Source organism: Schistocerca nitens, chromosome 6 (assembly GCF_023898315.1).
Source record: "Schistocerca nitens isolate TAMUIC-IGC-003100 chromosome 6, iqSchNite1.1, whole genome shotgun sequence".
Lineage (NCBI taxonomy): Eukaryota > Metazoa > Arthropoda > Insecta > Orthoptera > Acrididae > Schistocerca > Schistocerca nitens.
This window is the reverse complement of record NC_064619.1, coordinates 158,320,307-158,339,622: the sequence shown is the minus strand read 5'-3', so window position 1 is coordinate 158,339,622 and position 19,316 is coordinate 158,320,307. Positions and strand designations below refer to the sequence as shown.

Sequence of the window (19,316 nt, the reverse complement as noted above, 5' to 3'; positions counted from 1 at the left end):
CGCCGCGGTACCGCAGCCAAATAAAGCGGTGAGGGACTGTGACTTTACAGTGCAGCGTCTCGAGTGCTATGGTACTGGGAATATCGACGTGTGCCAGGATAGCAGATATCAACTAGAAAACAAACAAGAAATTAATAAATATATATTATAAGAGTAAGTATCGAATATGTGTGCCGCTAAAACTCAGAAACGAGTCCCGGTACGATCAAGGGAGTTATATGGTGTGCTAGTCATCTATCCCTAGTCTTTTAAGAAGGGAACCGTTTTTACCTGAAGGGAGTGCTTTTGACGATATAAGGGCTGGGAAGTTTCGCCCTCTAGAAATTTCTAGAACCTTCCAAAACATAGGAGAGTACTCGTTAAAATTTCAGAACATTCGAGAGTATTCGCAAGCATTCCACAATATTCCACAAAGTTCTAGAATGTTCCACAATGACCCGGAATGTTTTGAAATATTCTGGAACATTCAGTGAGATTTCAGAATGTTAGGGAACATTCCGGAACATCCCAGAACATTGTGGAACACTCCAGAAAATTCTAGAATGTTGTGGAATGTTCTGGAAGATTGTGGACCATTCGAAGCCTTTTTAGTACGTTCTGGAATTCGCCACTGTGGGGCTACCTATTAGTAGAGGTATATAATGCAAGCCCATCGTGAGTTCTAACGTCAGTTTCTTATCAGTCACAAAGGGAGGAACCGAAGAAACATTCCAGTGAGTGAATAAAAATGGATAGTGAAGTTTGAGTAGTCAAAGTGACACAGTGACTGAATATAAATCGATAATAAAGTGTGGAAATTTGTACTGTGTACTTAGTGAATTTGTTAATAAGAGGTTCATCTAATTTATATTTCAAACTACGCCCAAATGTAAAAGAGGAGGCGATCTTGCCAGTTCTGAAGTAAAGAAAACTAAAGGAACAGCGGAAAGAAACGAAATAGATGAAGAGCGCGAATCACGTTTCAATTCCCAACGAACTAGAATGGCCATCGTGCGAAGCAGGGAAACCGAAGAACAACGAAATGAACGGACTGAAGAACCAAGAATTGTGACAAAATCTTGTAATAAGTGACTGAGAACTTAAGCAAGCCACGAAAATACCTCCCTACGAGAAGCGCGGACGAGGACATGTAAACAGTAAAACCTAACGAACATAGCATTTCACTGCGGCCCGACGAAAGCGTGTAACAAACAAACACGTCGTAATCGGAGAAATGGATAACATCTACCTATGTTGCAACACCAAAAATTTCAGTAGAGAGACAACAGGATTCTGTTGCATGAACGGAAAAATTCGATTAACACAGGTGCAAGCACCTCCGCAGGAATTTTACGTTACAGATCCCTGAGCGAATCCTGGTGGTGCAACTAATTTCATGTACTTATTACGTTGTGTTGACAGTTCAGACTTAATGATCAGTTGAAGTATCTGCCATGCCAAGTATCAGAGACAAGTGGTGTTAAGAAACGTGTGGAGCTGATCGTCGAATAACACATTTCAATATATGTTATGGCTACTAATGACTTGCCATATACAGGGTGGTTAATTGATCGTGACCGGGCCAAACATCTCGCGAAATAAGCGTCAAATTAAAAAACTACAAAGTACGAAACTTGTCTAGCTTAAAAGGGGAAACCAGATGGCGCTATGGTAGGCCCGCTAGATGGCGCTGCCATAGGTCAAACGGATATCAACTGCGTTTTTGTTAAATAGGAACCTAAATTTTTTGCGCTGACGCATGATGTCAGGCGTTGTCGGTGGATCACGATAGCAAATATCCTTCAAATTTCCCCACAGAAATAAATCCGGGGACGTCAGATCCGGTGAACGTGCGGGCCATGGTATGGTGCTTCGACGACCAATCCACCGCTCATGAAATAAGCTGTTCAATTCCACTTCAACTGCACGCGATCTACGTGCCTGACATCCATCATGTTGGAAGTACATCGCCATTCTGTCATGCAGTGAAACATCTTGTAGTCACATCGGGAGAACATTACGTAGAAAATCAGCATACATTGCAACATTTAGGTTGCCATAGATAAAATGGGGGCCAATTATCCTTCCACCGATAATGCCGCACCATACATTTACCGGCCAAGGTCGCTGATGTTCCACTTGTCTCAGCTTTCATGGATTTTCCGTTGCCCAATAGTGCATATTATGCCGGTTTACGTTACCGCTGTTGCTGAATGACGCTTCGTCGCTAAATAGAACGCGTGAAAAAAATCTGTCATCGTCTCCTAATTTCTCTTATGCGCAGTGGCAGAACTGAATACGACGTTCAGAGTCGTCGCCATGCAATTCCTGGTGCACAGAAATATGGCACGGGTGCAATCGATGTTGATGTAGCTTTCTCAACATCGATGTTTTCGACATTCCCGATTATCGCGCAATTTGTCTGATACTGATATGCGGATTAGCCGCGACAGCAGCTAAAACACCTACTTGGGCATCATCATTTGTTGCAGGTCGTGTCTGACGTTTCACATATGGCTGAACACTTCCTGTTTCCTTAAGTAACGTACCTATCCGGCGAACGGTCTGGACACTTGGATGATGTCGTCCAAGATACCGAACAGCATACACAGCACACGCCCGCTGGGCATTTTGATCACAATACCATACATCAACACGATACCGACCTTTTCCGCAATTGGTAAACGGTCCATTTTAAAATGGGTAATGTATCACGAAGCAAATACCGTCCGCACTAGTGGAATGTTACGTGATACCACGTACTTATACGTCTGCGACTATTACAACGCCATCTACCACAAAGCGAAGAAAGTAGTCCAACTAAAACATATTTCTTTACGTACTACACTAATATGTAATAAAAATAGGGGTTCCTATTTTTAAAAAAACGCTGTTGGTATCCGTTTGACCTACGGCAGTGCCATCGAGCGGGCCAACCATAGCGCCATGTGGTTTCGCCCTTCAAGCTAGACGAGTTTCGTTCTTTGTACTATTTTCGTTTGATGCTTATTTCGTGAAATATTTGGCCCGGTCACTATCAATGGAAAACCCTCTATTGACAATGTAATGACTTACATACTGTTAAGCTTAAGGCTCTTGGAAGCCAGAAAGGGCACTCGAATACATGAAGACAGAGACTCAGTGAGAGAGCAGGCAAAGGTGGCAGCGTTTTGGTTACGTGAAGTTAAAAGGGGAGTAACGGTAGAGATCTGTAAACTGCAGAGGGTTCGCGAAGTTGTCTCAACTTATTTCGCTTCAGAAAATTGACTGGTATCTCCACCCACCGCTCAAACGCTTTATTAGGACGTTGCAGTAGAGGATGTGCACAAAAAGGCACGTCTTAGCAGAGTCAGCTACCTTGATATTTGTCCTTGAGAATCATAACGTCAGTGGGATTACACACGTTAATTACTACAGCGGTCACCATTCACTAGTGTCATTTGGGAGGGGGCTCCCGGGAGGTGGAGAGCCATGCGCCAGACTGGCCGAAGCCTGTTAACTGAACCGAGCGCTGGAGCCGATCTGTCTGAGGCTCCTCGTGCCGGTCCGTGCGGTTTCCCCTGATGGAGGTTCGAGTCCTCCCTCGGTCATGGGTGTGTGTGTGTTGTCCTTAGCGTAGGTCAGTTTAAGATCAAATCGAATTTGAAGGGATACCGTGCCCTTAGTCTCGGTTTTAGAGACGAAAATGGAAATCTCGGCCTGACCAACAAATAAAAGTGCACGATCGTGTCTCCTTATTTTGGAAACCTTAACTGTGATGAACAGATAGAAAGATTCCCTGTATGTGCCCCAAAGCGCAAACTACCCAACTCATGTACACCTACTAAAGAGGCGATCAAAGAGAGCATCAACAACCTTAAGATTAATAAGGCAGCTGGAAAGGATTCAGCAGAGGCTGAACTACTGAAGCTGGCAAATACTTAAACGCGAGAAGCACTAGTCCAACTTTTTGAGGAGATCTGGAGAACTGAGATGATACCAATTCATCGGCAGTCAGCTTTAATCCATCCTCTACACATAAAAGGCGATAAAAAGAATGTCAATAACTATAGGTGCATCCCATTAGTATCTGTTCCATATAACTCTCCAAAACGATACAGAGCAGAATAAAAGGTCATCTTGACCAACTGATTGGGGAATATCAAGCTGGTTTCCGAAAGGGCCGTTCTTGGCCAGAACAGATCTTTAACCTGAAGAACATCATCAGGTACATAAAAAAACTGGAGGACATAACTACGTAGTGATGTTTGTTGATTTTCAGAAGGCATACGACTCCATCGACCGAAAGGCATTGATGAATATTTTGGAAGAATTTGGGGTAGATGATACATCAAGAAAGCAGATCAAACAAACTCTCACTAACACAGTGTCAAAGTAAAATTTATGGGTGAGATACGAGAACCCTTTACAATCAGAACGGTCGTAAGACAAGGAGATGGACTATCCCCATTCCTTTTCGACTGCGTCTTGGAAAAGGTCATTCGAGAATGGAGAAAGTTTTTACCCCAAGAAGAAAGAAATGAAGTGCTGTTAAGACTTGGTCCTAAGGACAAAGGGGTGTACATTGACTGCTTGGCCTTTGCGGATTACCCGGCCATTTTTGTTAACAACATAGAGTCAGCAGTCAACACGATCAGCAGGCTGTGAGAAATTGCTGAAAAAGTTGGCCTCCATATCTCTATTCTAAAGACAAAATATATGACGAAAATCTGTGATGGACCTGATTGGATGATCACCAATCTGGGAAAATTTGGACGAGTTAAGAATTTTAGGTATCTTGGTGAAGTCATCCACGAGAATGGATTAGAAGAAGAGGCAATTAATGCCAGGATGAGGAAGTTAGACCAAGCAAACCAACTGACAATGAAGACCTATAACAAAAAGTCTATGAGGATAGGGGCCAAGTTCCGACATTATAGTACAGTTGTAAAGTGTAAGGGGTTATATACACCTGAAACACTGACCTTGAATATATAAGGTCAAGCTGAGCGGCTGGAAATGCGAGAGCGTAGGATATTAAGGAAAATCATAGGTAATGGATGGGTTGATGGACAATGGCAAATAAGAGCCAGTGATGACTTGTAAAGCAAGACTAGACCTCTAAAAGCATCCATTAAGAAGAGACCACTGTTTTTTTACGGTCATCTCATGAGGATGGACGGTGACAGAACAACAAAAAGAATATGGAGATTCATAGAATCCAAGAAAATAAGGCCAATATGGTTCGAAGAATGTGAAGAAGATCTTAGGCAGATTGGTATCTCAGAGAGAGAAATTCCTCACAGAAACAAATTTAGAAGATTGGTGAACAACTACCAAGGTTTCAAATGGCATCAATGTCCAAAAAACGGAGACGACCATTGTCCAAAGAGAATAAACAGGCACTTCTTGGTGGACTTATAAGATACTGGCAGGAAGTCAAAGCTGGAACAAGAATAAGACCTAGACATTAAAATGAAATTGGTTGCTACCACGCAGTCCATAGCGGGTCAATCGAGAAAAAAAAAAATGTGTGAGCTTAGGGACCGATGATCTCAGTAGTTTGATCGCATACCATCTTACCACAAATTTCCAAAATTTTCCTGTTAATTGGCCGTAGATTGTTGGGCCGACTATAGGAAGAGTGTAGTAATGCGACGCCACGATCCTTTTAAAACCTATGCTTTTGTATTCAGATCGAGTTCTCAACGGGATTTCCGGTCGCTGTGGCAGAGCGGTTCTAGGCGCTTCAGCCCGGGACCGCGCTGCTGCTTCGGTCGCAGGTTCGAATCCTGCCTCGGGCATGGATGTTTGTGGTGTGTTTAGGTTAGTTACATTTAAATTGTTCTATGCCTAGGGGACTGATCACCTCAGATGCTAAGTCCCATAGTGGTTAGAGCCATCTCGGTCAGACTGTTGGGTCTACAACTCCGCGTCACTCGTTGCCAGCCTCGGTAAGCTCTGAAAAGTCCTGTGGAAGCAGACGCCTCCTTTGCTTTTTGCAACGTTTAGAATTTGCTGTCAGTGCAGTAGTTTGTCTTATTGCTAATAAATAATGTTACTCAGGCCCTTGAGTTCCATGAGTAACTTACAGCGAGCACCCTATCGAGTCTCAAAATCTGCACCTCTCGTATGAGCCTTGTGATAGTTTTTGTTGCTGATCTATTCAAACATAGTGCCTCCATTGGAAATTTGTCTTTCAGCATTTGCTGCGAACAGCTCTGATATTGCAGAAGTACTCGAACTCCTGTCTTCACTCTATCATTTCTTTCCAAAATTCTGTATTATTAAGGCCTTCAGTAATTTTAAACTTCAGCATAGCAGGTATTTTGTGCTTTCACACATCCTTCAAGTTTAAAACTGTCACACATTTATATATGCTGGCATCACATGGCTCACTCGAACAAAGGAGGCAACCGAGCGAGGTGGCGCAGTGGTTAGACACTGGACTCGCATTCGGGAGGACGACGGTTCAATCCCGCGTCCGGCCATCCTGATTTAGGTTTTCCGTAATTTCCCTAAATCACTCCAGGCAAATGCCCGGATGGTTCCTCTGAAAGGGCACGGCCGACTTCCTTCCCTAATCCGATGAGACAGATGACTACGCTGTCTGGTCTCCTTCTCCTAACTACCAACCAACCAACAAAGGAGGCGAATTGTGTGACGTCTGATATTTTTATATGTGCTCAAGCGCAAAACTTTCACTGCGTTCCACTTGTTGATGGCCAAAATTGCAGCAGTGGATTTTAAAACTACATAATTTTAATACTAGTTGGCGACGATGATGTCTTTCAAAGTGCCACATTAAGCAGTCATAGTCGTGGTATATTGCAGTATCTGAAATTTACATTACAGTGATCTTACGGTCAAAGCAACACAGATTACATCTGGCAGCCCCGACTACAAATAATTCCATTGTTTTCACAGGAAGACAACTGCCGAGAAAAAGGAAGAATTTGTTCTGGGGACGTGTGTCGCAGTTCTGTTCGTAGACTCTTGCACGTCTTCGGAACATAGCAGCAACTCAATGTGATTTTCAGTGCCTAAAAATTTTCCTAACAATGAGTGTCAACGATGTACGTTATGCTCCATCTCAGAAAAAGAATGGAACTGCCTAACTGTTAAAGAGACCCAGTTTGAAGTCATTAATGGCTATCGGGGAATTACGGGTTTCTTAAGTAACTGAATTTTGGACAGTGACAGAAAATCCAGTCGCAAACAAGATATGTCTCATTATTCTGCTTACACACACACACACACACACACACATTTTAATTATCTCGCGCAGTGGACGACATTTTGGCATAAGTGAATTAAACATACGTGGAATCATGGTCCTCGAGAAGTTTCCCTTGGTCATTTGACGAATGCCGGAACTGGAAATTTCCTCCCAAGTATTTCCATACAGCAAAGTTATCCAACAGCTCACCAAACTCGAATGAGTAGGGGCTGAATGATGTATGAAAATATTTTTAGTACGGCATTCATTTGTATTAGTGTTAGTGATTTTATCACCTCTCCTGATATTGCTCGAAACAGCGTTTCTTCTCAGATAATGTACCATTATGCTGCTGGTAAATGCCGATGGAGTTGATTAGCGCCGAAAACGCCAAAGTCGTGCTCATATCTGCAGGGGCGTGCAGATGTACTGAAGTGCATCCGACGAGGAGAAGCGGTTTAGAGGGGAACAGTAACTGAGCGTGTGGAGATACCTGGATATTGCCGTTACGATCGGGAGCCATTGAAAGTCATCGTGTAGCAGTGTAATAGCGGGGCTGTACAGTCAGGCAATGTCACTGCCATCACTTGGAGATCACCGAGGCGCGCAGTAATGACCAAGAGCTAAGGTTTACGAACAGCGTACAGGTATAGGTCAGAAAATGCAGCGCAGGTGGTGCAGGAAACGGGGACAGACGGAAAAGGAAGACGCGGCCAGTGTACTCTGATGAATCAAGTGCTTGAGGACATTCAAGCTAGCGGTCTTTAATCCCAAGGCATAGTCGATTACATAGCTGTAGGCTTACTGAAACTGAAACCTCAGAAAATATCGTCTACTAGTATTCGAGCTTGCACCCAATAACTGTTGATAACTACTACGGGATATTGGTAAATACTTTTCCGCCACATCTTCCCGACCCGACATTCCCCGTCAACTGTGCGGACCAGCGGTATCTGTTGGCAATCGCCATGCAACTGCACTACTCGGAACTGTTGTAGTACTGGCTATTTTCATGATTTTTTTCCGTCCATGCCGAACTAAAAACAAGCGAGACTACTTTCAGACTGATCTAACAAATATCTTCATGAAATACCAGTTGAAATATCATCCCATTCCTAATGAGAAACTAACCGAAGTTTTCCGCTGACATTGGGTACCACATAAATTTAAGTGAAGAGCTGTATTAGTTTATGTTTACTCCACCTATACATTGCGGAAAACGCTCACGACTTCATTGACGGAAGTGCCCAATAGTAAAAGCCTGTATGACGAACTTTAAGAGGCTTAGGGAAAGTTCGCCTCACGTTTCTTCCACCCTTGACGGTGTCCGTTTGACATTAAAGTATAAAGTGCAAAAGAATTGAGGTTCCGTGGTAGTGAAATTTACAGTAGTCATATTAACAAGGAAGAACCTCCTTGCGACTCAAAAACGTCATTCCTTTCAACTCCCCCTCCGCCCCCAACAACCATTCCCGCACGTACTGCCACCAATACAATGCGCTCTGGTGTAAGAACAGGAAAATGGTAGCATCACTACTTACTGTTATATTAAGTAGTGATACTGATTAACAGGTGACTCTGCAAGAACACTATACAAACGTATCAGGCATGGAAGGTGAATCATTTTAGTGACGACACTGGCCGCAAATGAGGAATTCTACTGACGTAAGTGACTTTAACAAAGGGAAGATAATTATAGACCGGGGCTTGGGAGTTATTATCTCGGAAATGGCGAAGCTGGTTAGCTGCTTGCTTGCTACTGTCTTTAGCATGTATCATGGATATCTGTTCGGTAACTGTACAGCTGCTGGGCGGCGACAAGGTGTTAAACGTCCACATCTCATTACAAAACGTGTGTCTCGCAAGCTTGACCGCTCTGTCAGGTGAGGATCTGTACCACATCTGCCGATAGAGTAAAATGATGGTGCAGATGCACACCGTTCACTGCACGTTGTTGAACATGAGTAGGGTTGGGTTGTTTTGGATGAAGAGACCATACATCGAAGTCATCGGTCTCATCGGGTTAGGAAAGGTCGGGGCAGGAAGTCGGCCGTGCCTTTCAAAGGAACAATCCCGGAATTTACCTGGAGCGATTTAGGGAAATCATGGAAAACCTAAAACATGATGGCCAGACGCAGGATTGAACCTTCGTCCTCCCGAATGCGAGTCCAGTATGCACCCCTCTCTGTGTTGAACAAGGGACTCCGCGGCAATGACGCCTATGTTTTTTTTCGTACTGATCTAATGACATAGTCTGTTGCAATTTCAATGGACAAGGAATTACACAGTCAATGGAAACGTATCACCTGGACGCGTAAACCACGTTTCTTCCTACATCACGTCGATGGTCGTATCTGGATTCGCTGTTATCCAGGTGAAAGGATACTGAAACTTGCACGCGTTGTGGGCAGTACTAAGCGATAGTGCTATTCATTTGATCTTTTACAGGACCTGCTACAGTATTCAGAGGCATGAAGACAGCCGTATACTAGGTGAACAATATTGCGAATCACCTTCATCCCTTGATGACCTCTTCCAGTAGGTACCTACTTGTGTAAGAAGGCCAGAATCATATTACCGTTGCTTGAGTAACACGATGGTTATTTACGTTGATGCTTCAATCACGTAATTCGCCTGAACTGAGCACAATGAAACACATATGGGATGCTGAGAAGTATCAACTGCACACCCACAAACCACCGGCCCGCAGTTTGAGATTTGGGGTGACGTGTGCTGTGACTGTGGGGTCACATGCCTCCGGAAAACTTACAGTGGACTTGTCGATTCGATGTCATGCTCAACTGTTGCCGTATCTCGGTCAAGACCCGGACAAAACTTTATTGAGCAGCTGGTCATGATGTTTCGTATCACCAATGTAGAGGACATTCAACTTACTCGTAAGCAGATGCACTTATGATTAGCTTGACGTCTCCTGTAACGCTAGCGGTAGGAATGTTTAACTTATAATACATGAAGAACGACGAGGCTCTAAGCGATCGAGTTAAGCTACTACTGTGTTTTAGTACTTTCAAAGAACGTATACCGTACATGTATGACGTCATTTATTCCCTAATGAGCTGTACGGAAACCTCAGTTATTTAATCAGCCTTGTTTTTATCAGATTTCAAGCAACTTAATTGTTTCTATATCACTCTTATTCATCCATTCTCAGTGCAGATACTTTTGATCCTGATCTGACCAAAGACTTTACTGTTGTCCACCTGCCTATCTGTGTCATGTTGCAGACAGGCTGTTATATTATTACCTTAAAGAAAATGCCGTGTATTAAACTCGACAGGTAGCTCATTGCCTAATAATCACTTACATTCGGATCACGACAGTAAATGTAAGATAAAAATGTAGAAACGTAACTAAAAAGATTTTTTCCTTGTTAAATGCTTTTGGTCTAGAATCATGCTCTTCGATGTATGCCTAAAATACGGTAAATTGAAACTGTACTAAGCTGTAGTGAATTAAATAATTTTTGTACGGTGCCACGCTTCATACTCGTCAGTCAGAACTGGTTGTCACCTCTTCCGCTACTATAAGTCTGCAATAGACCTGAAGAACCAAGAGGTGAACAGCGGTAGTAATTTTAGAATTAATTTTCATTAACAAAGGAAATTAAATTAAGGGCCTTTGATCTCAAGGCACTTTATCGCGGCGTACACGACACAATCTCTGGGTTTGTAGGACGTTACAGGCTCTCTGAAGAGCAATTTAATTTCTCCTGTCATCTGTCGATGGCGACAAATTGGCTGTTAGCGACCGATGAAGTGCGGTAGCTTCTTTGATCACATATCCTATCATCCTGTCCTTTCTTTTTTCAGCACCTTCCACATATTGCCTTTTTCCCCGATTGTGAAACAACCTCTGAGTTTCTTATCTCAGTACTCCACCTAATTTTCAATATCATTTTATAATTTTGTAGCACGGCTGCACAAACCTCTCCATACTCTTCACACAGTTTGTGATACACTACAGTACGACGCTGTGCTCCAAACTTATATTCATAGAAACTTCTTGCCGACATTAAGGCCCATTTTCGAAACCACCAGACTTCTCTTGGCGGGGAATGCCTCTTTTGTCTATGCTAAACTGCTTTCTATGTCCTCCTTTCCTACGTAGGTCATGTGATATTATGCTTCCTATGCTACCAGAATTCATTAAATTCCTCTACGTCGAGGTGCTAAAATTTTTGTTACACGTTTATAGCTAATCTGAATTTTGCTACTTCTCGTCTATTTCCTCTTAATTCAATTCAGTCTCAGTCCGTATTCTGTACTTATACTGTTCATTCATTCAACAAGTCATGTAATCCTTCTTCACTTTATCTGATGACACCAATGTCATCAGTGACTCCTGTCATTGATAACTTCTCACCCTGAGTTTTAACCTCACTCATGTACCTTTGTATAATTTTCATCACTGCTTCTACTATGTATAGACTGAGCAGCAGGGGCGGAAGACTGAATCCATGTATTGCACCTTTTCGGATTAAAAAGAGTGTTCGCTCTTAGTATTTCATTGTCATTGTTTCCCCGTGGTTGTTGTACGTATTGTATATTTTCCGTTTTCTCCTATAGACTACTTTTGTGTTCACCAGAATTTCCAGCATCTTGCACCATTTTACATTCTCGAAAGATATTTTCCAGGTCGACAAATCCTGTGATCGTGTCTTGATTTTTTTCTTTGCCTTTCCTAAAACCAACTTATTGTTATGTAACAGATCATCACTTTCCTTTCCGTTATCTGAACATTATTCTTTTTAGCGACATGGATGCATCAGCCAATAGGCTGACTGAGCAACAATTATCCCACATATCTGCCCTTGTTGTCTTCGTTACTGCGTAGACGACGTCCTCCCGGAAAATCAGACGGTATGCCCCCAGATTCACATATTTCACACATAAGCATGAAAAATAGATGGTAGTGACTTCTCGCACTGCTTTGAGACATTGCGAAGGAATTTTGTTAGTCCCTTCTGCTTTTTTGATCGTAAGCCTTCAAAAAATGTATTAAACTCGGGCTGTACCAGTGGATCCCCTACATGTTCCATACTGAATCCCACTTCTTCCTCAGTCACGTGGCCGGGCAATCTTCCCACATATAGTGTCCTTTAGTGTACTCTTTCTACCCATCTAGTTTCTCCTCTGCTCTTGACAGTTGAACTCCTATTACTGTCTTACAGTTGACACCCTTGCGCTTAAGTTCACCGAAAGGCTGTTTTGATTTTCCATATACTGAAGCAGCCTTTCGAAACATCATTTATTTTTAGATTTTACCTCGTTTATCCATCAGTCGCTTCGCCTTGTTTTCCCTGCACTTCTTATTTACTTCATTCCTATGCGATTTGTACTACTGTTTTAAAAAATTTAGCTGAGCAATATTTTACTTCCTTCTTTCGGCGATCGATTGAAATATATCTTCTCTTACTCACTGTTTCACCGCAGCTACCTTCTTTCTACATTTTTTCTCTGTCCGGCTTATGTACCTGCCTTTCAGGTATTTTCATTCAATTCAAACTGAACTGCCTACTGTGGTATGTATTATCGTATCATCTATAAACTCTGAAATCTTCAAACTCACCTCATCAGCGTAAGTATACATTAGGTATAACTTTTCTTTGGACACTGACGGAGTCAATATCTGCTCGTTGCTATGTTTATAACCACGATTTAGGCGAGCTGTAATCTTTTAAGCTTACCTACTACGGATGTTTAAGGAGCCGTGACTGCTTAGTCAATACAAATACAGAAAAGGGCAACCTGTCACTTTTCTGAAATAGTTACTTATTTCATGAACCAGTTTTCGAACTTTTCAGGCTCATCTTCAGCTGGTGTACAAGAGGTTACATAGGTACCTCAAATTACAATGTACTAAGAGGCTTTTCCAGTTCGTCTTCAGACAGTGTACGGGATGTTACAAATCTATTTAAAATTTTTACGTAACCTGCGGACATACTGAAGATTAGCCTGAAAAGGTTCGAAACCCGGACCACGGAATACAAAACTATTTCAAAAATGTGACTGGTTTCAGTTTTCTTTATTTATACAGCTATAATCCACCTACATCTCTTGGCCTTCTCCATGAATTCTTAGTTGTCTCACGATTTTTGAACTGTTTATTCGTTAACAGTATCTAATATTAATTTTAGAACTCATGCAGTTCCTGCACACTCGCGATCTTAGTACCAAAGTCAAAATCACCCGTAACTGTCTCTACTTTCCTTAACACTGATATCGCGTTTGATTCGGCAATGGTTATTACATATTGATTTGTCCGTTACTTATCCTCATATACTTTTTCTAACTCTTCATATCACGGTTGAGACTTCGGCATGTATACCTGTACTATTGTTGTTGGCATTGGTTTGCTGTCGGTTCTTATAAGAACAACAGTATGACGGGAATGTTGGCAGAAACTTACTCTCAGCCCTCCTTTCCTATTCGTAACATATCATCTTCCCGTTACACCAATTTCTGCTGCTGCAGATAGTACTCTGTATTCATCTAATCAAAAAACTTTTTCTTCTTTCTACTTTACTACACTGCTCCTTGCTATGTCTAGACTGAGCCTTTCCAAACGAGTATGTTCCCTTTTTCATTAAGTCTTGCTTCCCTATCACGTACGAGCATATGACATTCCACGCTCCGAATCGTAGGATGTTACACTTTCGTTGATTATTGTATCTTTCTCTCTTGGTTATCTCCACATCGACATGCCTCTCTCAGAGACCTCTATGGGGGGAAAAACCGAACTCTTTTTATAGGGTAGAGATCAACATGGATCTTTTGCTAATAGAGGCTAGATACAAACTGTGTGCAGAATGATATTTTCACTCTGCAGCGGAGTGTACCCTGATATGAAACTTCCTGGAAGATTAAAACTGTGTGCCAGACCGAGACTCGAATATCAGGGCACACTCCGCTGCAGAGTGAAAATCTCATTCTGGAAACATATCCCAGGCCATGGCCAAGCCATGTCTCCGCAATATCCTTTCTTTCAGGAGTGCTAGTTCTGCATGGTTAGCAGGAGAGCTTCTGTAAAGTTTGGAAGGTAGGAGACGAGGTACTGGCAGAAGTAAAGCTGTGAGGACGGGGCGTGAGTCGTGCTTGGGTAGCTCAGTTTGTAGAGCACTTGCCCGCGAGAGGCAAAGGTACCGAGTTCGAGTCTCAGTCCGGCACATAGTTTTAATTTGCCAGGAAGTTTCACAAACTGTGTTCCTTATATGCAGTGGTATGCATTGTCTTCGGCATCCTCTTGCCGTTGATCATTCTTGAGTCCTCCATCTTCTAGGTTCTGTTTCTCAGCCCAAAGGCGAGAGATTACCTTGATATTTTGCTCACCCTCAGAAGTCTTTGACGAGAACGTTGCCAGATGAGGTTGACTTCTTACACAGGAGTGCTTATTCCACCATTTATGACGACTTTTATTGTAAAGTGATGGCTAGGTTCGAATACGGGACCAAGGACGCTTTGACCCTTAACTGAAGAGAATACCGCTGTATCACAGGTACGGCTGGCACGGTCCGGCGGCTCTGTTGTCTGCTCGTCCCAGAGAGCCAGTTTCCTGCTCGACTATCTTGAAAACTTTGTATGGTAGTCATGTCATTTTGGTTTTTTGTATGTTATCGATGTGCACGTCAGAGAGAGAGAGAGAGGGAAAGTAAGTTGCGTTACTATTAAATAACATTTGGTCTTGTCATGGCACATGTACTGTATCTCCTGAGGTGGTCATGAATATGAAGATTGTAAATGACATACACGGGGAAACTGAATCGAAAGAGGTTGTGTCGCCTGCAAGCGGCGAACGCACTAGGGTGACCGCACTAGGCGAGGGCGAGGCCTCTCGAGGTTTTTGTTATAGGCAGAGTCTTCGAGCCTCTAGTTGACGTGGCTACGTGTAGTGACGCCTTCACAAGTCGTTGAGATGGCTGATACCCAGGACTGGAGCTCGGCTGGATCAAACCGTCGGTGCGTCTGGCGGTTGGTTGTACGCACGCCTGACGAATGCTCACACGACGAGTGTAGGCAAATAGTTTCGTAAATGTGGCCCCCTACGGTGACTCTGTCATCTCAGTGCTTTTCGGAGCTTTCTGTAAGCCAGCTGGTAAATACTTTTGTGTATTTGCGACAGTATACGCAGAGACTTCCGCCGTTCCAGTGTTTATTTTCGGCATTCGAGTTATGCAGGGACCGTCGCCGATATTCTGACCGTACTGCGGTACAGCCGAGTTTCAAGGAGGTAATGATTACAAACACTATAGCATCAAAAATGAGAGGAAGTCGAATCCTCGTGAAAATGAGCATCAAATGAAATGTGGATCACATTCGAATTGGAAGTGGTGCTGCGTACAATTGACTGAGATCGTATCATCCTGGTGAATTTTATACACATCTTTCTCCTCTTGTGTTTACAGGCTGCAGAAATTTTGTCATCTAATTTTATCATTGATTGGCTATCTATCAGTGCCAGCCAACAGAAAAATTGCTCTTTGGTTATCCACCTCTTCACTGCTCGTCACAGAGAGCCAATTTCTTGCTGAACTACCTTGAAACTTTGTAAGGTAGTAATGTCATTTTGGTTTTTTGTATGTTATCGATGTGCACGTGAGAGAGAGAGAGAGAGAGAGAATCAAGTTGCGTTACTGTTAAATAACATTTGGTCTTGTCATGGCACATGTACTGTATCTCCTGAGGTGGTCATGAATATGAAGATTGTAAACGACATCATTTGATGATTATTATATGATAAAGAATCAGCGAATGCATAATGTTGCAATATATTCCAAGGACATTCGAGATTCTGTGTCTGTACTTTCTGTTCTTTTGTCTCGATCTGTTCTTGGACTCGAAGAGGAAAGGACGATTGTCTGACGTTCATCTTGCTGTAACAGTCTATGTGAGTTGTAAACGAAACTAAAGTATAGTTGTTCATGACTTAAGACTTGTGTATGGTCTATAATTATTTGTAAACCTAAAACTTGCTTGTCCTGAGTAGACATGGTCAGAAAGGCACATTGACCATTGTTAGGCGCCATACTAGAGAATAATTAATAATTATCTGTCATCTCATCTTCGAGACGTGCCGCCAGTTATCACACTAAATTTTCTTTCAGATTCGAAGAGCTATGCGGCCGCTACGAATAATTTAATGTGTTTCACTTTCAGATTTTCTCAAGGTTTCGAGATAACATCCCAGGCAGAAAGGCCTGATCACAGGATTCTGGTTCTAATATAAGATTTCAGATCCAATAGGTTATTCTTGTTATCTGACATTTGAATTTGAGACGAAACTACGATCTGAAGTTACTTGTTTTATTACTTCACATTGAACTGACCTACGAAATATTATCTGGTGCTATAAGCACATGCGTTTTAACTATAATTCTGATATATACTGAGGAATATCTCTGATAATTCAGGAGATAGACAATTAATTATTTATAATCCTGTAACCGCCCTGAGTACTGAGCTAGTTTGCTGATGGCTAATGACCTTCGGGTTAGTAGTAATGTTGCGTTATTAATCATTGAGAAACAGAGTGCATAATTATCTAACAGAACTGTAATCATAATCTTATTATAGTTATTTACCTTTTGTTTTGCCGTCACTTTATTAAAAGCCATCAAAGCATATATTAAATTACATTACACACAGCCTTCGACTCCGCGCAGCCTGATGCTTTCTTAATTGAAATGTGGTAGGTGGCGGACGTATTCAGTAGTGCTGTGTTGACTTATGTTGGTATGTGGTAAATAAAGAATAAGGTAATAAACAGCAGGAATGAGTATGATGTGTAAATTCAACGATGGAAGGAATATGAGGTAAGACTGCAGCATTGCGCAGCTCGGAATAATTATCGTCAGCTAATTAACTTTCTAAAAGTTGAGAGAAATAACACCCCAGTTCCTCGAATCGTGTATTAACATATTAATTGATTTAAGCTGTTTGAATTTTACAGAAATTCTCTGTTAACGCTGTAACCTACTAAAATCCTTGTTCACTTTGTTAAGCATAGAATTACTCAGACCAATGTTATGCGTGAAGATTACGAGTGGCTTTTTGAATATATATTTCATTCTAAAATCGTTGTCTTGGAATATCATTTCAGAGGAATAGTTACTCCTCCCATCCTACTGTTTGTCATTACGCATTACAACATGGAACAGTTTAAATAAGCACTTAGAAACAGATATCCAGCTTAGCTGCTGCGCGGTGTACCGCTGTGCATTCGAGAAAGCTGCAACAAAGTTGTGAAGAGGCTATGTAAGTTAAAATTCTGATTAGGGCCAGATATTTTTTTTTTTACTTTAGTTGCGGGTTTAACACAAAGACAAGTTGCATTCAGATCAGTTACTGTTCAGTTCATATTGGGCTATATTTATTCGGAATTCAGCATACGACTTTAGGTTCAATAACAGTTTGTGCAGGTACAGTTTTTGGTAATACGTAGATTTCATATAGTGGTAGGTAACGTTGGGCGAAATTCCATACAGAAACAAATAGTAGTAAGGTGGCTACATACGGTGACCCTGCCTTGTTTGTTCATTGCTTTCTTTGGCAATACGTAGTCACTAGTCAGATAGTGTTGGATTTCTCGAAAGCAAAAATACCGCTGCGCTGATTTTTCTTTTTCAGGCTATCATTTAAAATTGTGTGTTCAGTTTGTGAAATTTCGTGTCGTGTGACGGCTATCGACCACTTTGTTGCTTGGACAGTTAGCATAATAGTACAGTTTGTGTGTGGATATGTTTCATTGTTGAGTATCTGCATGCACGATAGTACAATTTTGTTTGTTTGGTATCTGTAGTAATTACGTTTTTCCGCGAAATAGTATTTCGTCATGTCTGGTACAACAGAAAACAATATGAAAGCTCGTCTTAGCACAACACAACAGAGGGTATTGAAAAATATCGAGTCGGTACAGGATGAGATGATCCTCCTTGAGCAATAAGCAAATACTAGTAGGTTATAAGAGAGTGCTGGAGATTGCACGGTTCCAATTATTAACCAGGTTTGGGAACAAAAATGAAACGGAACAAACAATATGTAATGAATACGCAAATTCTGAGGATGAGTCGGTCGGCGACAAGACGCCACAATCAAGCGAAGTTTGCAAAACTCACTGTAGGGAGATCTCATAAGTCATTTCAATGTACAAGAAATCTTGAAAGATGTGTAAGGAGCAAACAAAGAGAAGAATGTAAGAAAGAGTTAAGAAATGTTTACAGAGATGAATGTAAAACGAAATAATGAGGTAGGGAAAATATGAGAAATTATAGGGAAGGTAATGAAATATGAGAAATGATTAGGTTGGGCAAATATGAGAAATGATTAGGTAGGGCAACAAAATATGAAAAATGATCAGGTAGGGCAAAGATGACAAACGGTTAGATAGGGCAATGGATCTAAATAATAAGAGAGTATGAGAATGTATGAAACAAATGACAGAATTGAGCAAAGAGTACAGCAAATAGTGGTATTTGTTGAAAGTTTGATGACACTATACGCAAAATGATTACAACGTGCACAAACTGAACGATGAAATATCACTAGATAGCATGCTAATTACTGACTATATTAGTTATAGTCATAGACGGACGTTTGACTGACTGAATATAGTGTTCTTTGATGCGAAACTTGATTACTCCCTAAACCTTGTTTTAACTAATTATATATTTGTGTTCTTATTATGTCTGTGTGTGAGACCACTGTCCTTATGTGTTTATTTATTGTGTGAGATGACTAACCTTATGTACCTCTTTATACCCTGGACTGTATACTTTTGTGGATTTCACTGGTGTCCCCATAAACATATTTATTTGAATATATGTAAAATCCCCTGTAAGGCCACTTTCTGCATATATTATAATTGTTTAATACCATGCTTATTATTGTACTTTGTTTCACATGATTTTCTTGTCTGACGTGTCTGTATCTCACTATCGTAATACCATGTTACCATTTCTTCTTAGTATTCTAAGTACATAGATATGTGTTGTTTCCATTACACTACATCTGCATTCCATATATACAATATCTAAAATCTTATTGTTCCTGTCTTAATACAGGTGATTGTTTATTGTAAATGCAACAAATTGTAAGTGATTGACAATTCACCACAAATGATTGAC

General features: G+C 41.5%; 1 protein-coding gene across 1 annotated transcript in view; it reads right to left on the bottom strand.

The window, feature by feature from the left end:
* Positions 1–19,316, bottom strand: part of LOC126262972 (zwei Ig domain protein zig-8-like) — a 392,864-nt gene that overhangs the window by 198,999 nt on the left and 174,549 nt on the right. The gene's annotated exons all lie outside the window — the stretch shown is intronic.